Raw genomic sequence first — 4,990 nt, 5'->3', positions numbered from 1 at the left:
GAGGAGATTCGCCAACGTGCGGTCCCTCGCCCAATGTCGGCTGCCTCGCTGGAGCTGGGGCAAAGAGGAGCGGATAAGGGAGGAGATTGGCACACACGGTGGCGCTGCCGGCGCCGAGGATAGCAAGAGAAGGTGCAGTTAGATCTGATCATCTGGTTTGCTATTTCTCTAAGGCCAACGTGCGGTCCCTCGCCCAATGTCTTCTGCCTCTCTCTCAATCTCTCTCACTATTTTGGCCGCCGTGATAGGCGCCGCCAACAGCAGCAGCAGCTACCTGGTTGATCCTGCCAGTAGTCATATGCTTGTCTCAAAGATTAAGCCATGCATGTGTAAGTACAAGCCGATTTAAGGCGAAAACGCGAATGGCTCATTAAATCAGCTATGTTTCATTGGATCTGTAAACCCACTTACTTGGATAACTGTGGCAATTCTAGAGCTAATACATGCAATTGGTCTCTGACCGCAAGGGAAGAGCGCTTTTATTAGTTCAAAACTGGTCGGGCCCCGGTCCGTAACCCACCTGTGGTGAATCTGAATAACTTCGGGCTGAGCGCACGGTCTCCGCACTGGCGCCGCTTCTTTCAAGTGTCTGCCTTATCAGCTTTCGATTGCAGGTTATGCGCCTACAATGGCTATAACGGGTAACGGGGAATCAGGGTTCGATTCCGGAGAGGGAGCCTGAGAAACGGCTACCACATCTAAGGAAGGCAGCAGGCACGCAAATTACCCACTCCCGGCACGGGCGGGGTAGTGACGAAAAATAACGATGTGAGTCTCATCCGAGGCCTCGCAATCGGAATGAGTACACTTTAAATCCTTTAACGAGTATCCATTGGAGGGCAAGTCTGGTGCCAGCAGCCGCGGTAATTCCAGCTTCAATAGCGTATATTAAAGTTGTTGCGGTTAAAAAGCTCGTAGTTGAATCTCAGTTCCGGACTGACGGTGCACCACCCGGTGTTTACTGTCACGCTCCGAACAGCGGGCCTCACGTTCTCGCACGATGCTCTTGTCGAGTGTCCCGAGTGGTCGGAGAGTTTACTTTGGTACCAGAGTGCTCAGAGCAGGCTATCGGACGTATTCGGGAATGGTGATGCATGAATACGTGGAATAGGACCTCGGTTCTATTTGTTGGTTTTCGGAACCAGAGGTACGACTAATCGAACAGGCGGGGCATTCAGCATGACGCCATAGAGGTGAATACCCTGGACCGCCGCAAGACGAACTACTGCTAAAGCATTTGCCGCTGATGTTTTCATTAATCAAGAACGAAAGTTAGAGGTCTGAAGGCGATCAGATACCGCCCTAGTTCTAACCATAAACGATGCCAACTAGCGATCCGCCGGCGTTATTCCCATGACCCGGCGGGCAGCTTCCGGGAAACCAAAGTCTTTGGGTTCCGGGGGAAGTATGGTTGCAAAGTTGAAACTTAAAGGAATTGACGGAAGGGCACCACCAGGAGTGGAGCCTGCGGCTTAATTTGACTCAACACGGGAAACCTCACCAGGCCCAGACACCGGAAGGATTGACAGATTGAGAGCTCTTTCTCGATTCGGTGGGTGGTGGTGCATGCCCGTTCTTAGTTGGTGGAGCGATTTGTCTGGTTAATTCCGATAACGAACGAGACTCTGGCCTACTAAGTAGTCGACGGATCTCCAGAAAATGGTGTCCAGTTCGCAACTTCTTTCTAGATAGGATAAGCGGCAATTTAGCCGCACGAGATTGAGCAATAACAGGTCTGTGATGCCTTAGATGTTCTGTCGCACGCTAAGCACACTGAAGGGATCAACGAGTTTTCCTCCGAGAGGAGCGCGGTAACCTGTTCAAAGCCTTTCTTGATAGGGATTGGGGCTTGCAATTGTTTCCCATGAACGAGGAATTCCCAGTAAGTGCAAGTCATCAGCTTGCGCTGACTACGTCCCTGCCCTTTGTACACACCGCCCGTCGCTACTACCGATTGAATGATTTAGTGAGGCCTTCGGACTGGTGCTCTTGGATTGTCGGCCCTGTTGCCCGCGAGGGTTTTCTGGGGTCGTCGCCTCGAGCTGACGGAAAGATGTCCAAACTTGATCATTTAGAGGAAGTAAAAGTCGTAACAAGGTTTCCGTAGGTGAACCTGCGGAAGGATCATTAACAGAGAGAAAGAGAACGGGGCGCTCTTAAAACTACTACTACTACTCTCCTGATTTGGGCGGTCTCGGGCTCTGCTCTGGCAACTCCAGCAGCGAAAGAGGACAATCCCGGCCCCCGCACCAAAAATAGGTACCACCACGCTGTAGGTGGACCACACTCGGGCGAGAGCGCGAAGACCGGAGGAGGAGGACGGACGGGGCTTTGGACGGCTGCCCGTCCGTTCCTTACTACCGGCGAATAAGCCTCTTGACCCAAAAAGAGTGAAATTCAAGTGTCAAAAAACAACAACAAGCCGTCCGGCCAAACCCAAACCACAAACTTGGGCTATGTCTGTCAAACCCTTTCATTGAGACTCGACCTGTGATGGTTAGTCGCAAAAAGACCAAATGGCAAATACACAACTCTTAACGGGGGATCACTCGGCTCGTGGGTCGATGAAGACCGCAGCAAACCTGCGTGTCGGTATGTGAATCGCAAGAATACCAGATACATCGACAAGTTGAACGCATATTGCGGCGGCGGCAGCCATATGAGCTTGTCGCCGCCACTCCTCTACGAGGGTCGGAAATATACATCCATCGGGTGCTGCGAGATCAGTGCCTGCTGACTGTCTCCCCGACACGAGGGTAACCCGAACCGAGCTTCCGCCTTGGGGTTTAATCGCCCGCGCCTTGCGCGAGGCGTGTCCTTAAAAACAAGCCTATCACTAGCAAGTCCATGGACTTGGCGCACCCACATTCAACCACAACAGAGCCGGGCACACACACATGTGTGTGTGTCCCGTCCCGACGACAGATGTCGCCCTCGCAAATAACTGGAGGCGCTCTTTTGCCTGCTGTCCACAGAGACACGAATGGCCGTCGGCTGCTTATGGCTGATGCTGCACATGTTCTAAGAGGCACACGTCCTCCTCCTTCTCTCTCGGAGAAGAAGCACTCCATCCCACGAAGAGGAAACGAAACCGGGTCGGATATCTTTTAAGTAAGCCCCGCCGGAATTTCGTCTATCACCTCGAAAAGAGTGCTTGGCATGCATTGCAGTGGAACCTAAATTGATGAGTGCGCCTGGGCCCGCAGTCTACCATGTAGTGGCGCAGGCAGAGAGATGACAATTGCTCTCGTCGGGACGAGAATGTTTGGGTGACGCCGTGCTCTTCCTCACGCGCTCCTCCACCCTCTCCCACGGTCAGACGCGGTGTGGGCGTTCTCTTTGAGAGTTCGCCACGAGTCCACGTCTATCTCATGACTGGGAGGGAGGCAGGGGGAGTTCTCTCTAAACGCGTTAAAGACGGTGTTGCGCCTCATAACGGCGCTCGCCGGGATAGAGCACTAGTTCTGCAGCCGGAAAGGCCGCTCACGCCAATTAATACTGCGACTCTCGCTCTCTTTCTCCGGATAAACAAGTGCCACTGCTGTGGCATGCGGGAACGGGGAAAGAGGTCAAAGTTTAAGCGGCAAAGGTGCGGCCGAGTAAGGGCGGAACACGAGCGTATATGCATTAAAACTGTGTGTGTATATGACTCTGCGAGAGATGTTCTGCTGGAACACTTTTCCTATTGGCTATTTACCACTCAATGAGAAGGAACGGAGTCAGGGGTGGGAGTGCCGGCGCCATGGCCGCTGGTACCCCCGCGACAAGCCCCTCAAACCTTCCTGCCTGGTAATGTCGGTAGTGAAGAAAGTCGGTGGCAGAGCGTCTTCCGCTTCGTGGTTGGGGAACTTGTTCCCCCTAAGGATGATGAGACCACGATCGACCTCGTAGTAGGAGAGAGCTACCCGCCAAATTTAAGCATATTAATAAGCGGAGGAAAAGAAACCAACAGGGATTCCCTTAGTAAGGGCGACTGAACCGGGAAAAGCCCAGCGCATAACCTCGATGTCTTCGGGCACGAGGGGTGTTGCGTTTCAGAGGGTCCAGCACGCCGTCCCATACCGTCTAAGTCAAGCTTGAAAGCGGCCACTGCCCATGGAGGGTGACAGGCCCGTATGGCGGCGCCCGTGAGGGTACAGATGGGACGGTCGGAAAGGGCCTCTCTGTAGAGTCGGGTTGCTTGAAAGTGCAGCCCAAAGCAGGTGGTAAACTCCATCTAAGGCTAAATATGACCACGAGACCGATAGCGAACAAGTACCGTGAGGGAAAGTTGAAAAGAACTTTGAAGAGAGAGTTCAAGAGTACGTGAAACCGTTAAGAGCCAAACGGGTGGAAACTCGAAGGTCGAACTGAGGGGATTCAGCTCGTCGGCTGTCGGCTGGGTGGGGTGTTGTAATTGAGCGACCCAAAAATGTTTGGGCGCGCCCCCACCCACGCTGGCGTCGGCGGGCGTATTTCGCCTCGTAGTAGGTCACCGCGACCCGTTGCCGGGGACGTCGAAGGCCCGGTCGGACTGGTACCTCGCCGCCGACTCTCTCTCAGCTCGTCTGGGGGGGAGACCCGCGCGACGGGGGGAACCACCGGTGTCCTGGCTGCCCTGCGACGGTCGTCGAGAAGAGCTTGCCGCCGCTTCGGCGGTGGTTGGCTCTCGCGGTGTGCAAAAGGTCGGTGATCCACCCGACCCGTCTTCAAACACGGATCAAGGAGTCTAACATGTGTGCGAGTCAATGGGCTCACTAAACCCAAAGGCAAAATTAAAGTGACGGGCGCTTGGGGCAGCTCTTACGGCTCTCCTGTGCGTCTTGGGCCGATCCCTGACCGGCTGCCTCCGGCCTCCCCCGCGCTGTGACAAGTGGGGTGAGACCCTTTCCCCCGTCTCTGGACATGGCGCGTGGTGGAGGTCGACAGAGCGATGGTCGAAGTTTAATTTCCCCTCGTGGGAGGGGGGGGGAGAGGCGCAGGCCCGGGATTTGCCAAGACGCTGCAGGCT

At 54.5% G+C, this 4,990-nt stretch overlaps 1 non-coding gene across 1 annotated transcript; it reads left to right on the top strand.

Moving 5' to 3' along the window:
• The first annotated feature begins 2,529 nt into the window (after nucleotides 1-2,529).
• On the top strand, nucleotides 2,530-2,694 carry LOC121855662. Its single transcript, XR_006086825.1, has one exon. It is a non-coding gene; the product is annotated as a 5.8S ribosomal RNA (ribosomal RNA).
• Nucleotides 2,695-4,990: the final 2,296 nt, after the last annotated feature.

This window comes from Homarus americanus, unplaced genomic scaffold (genome assembly GCF_018991925.1).
Source record: "Homarus americanus isolate GMGI-L3 unplaced genomic scaffold, GMGI_Hamer_2.0 scaffold11001, whole genome shotgun sequence".
NCBI lineage: Eukaryota > Metazoa > Arthropoda > Malacostraca > Decapoda > Nephropidae > Homarus > Homarus americanus.
The sequence above is the reverse complement of the archived record's forward strand: the minus strand, read 5'-3'. Positions and strand labels throughout refer to the sequence as shown.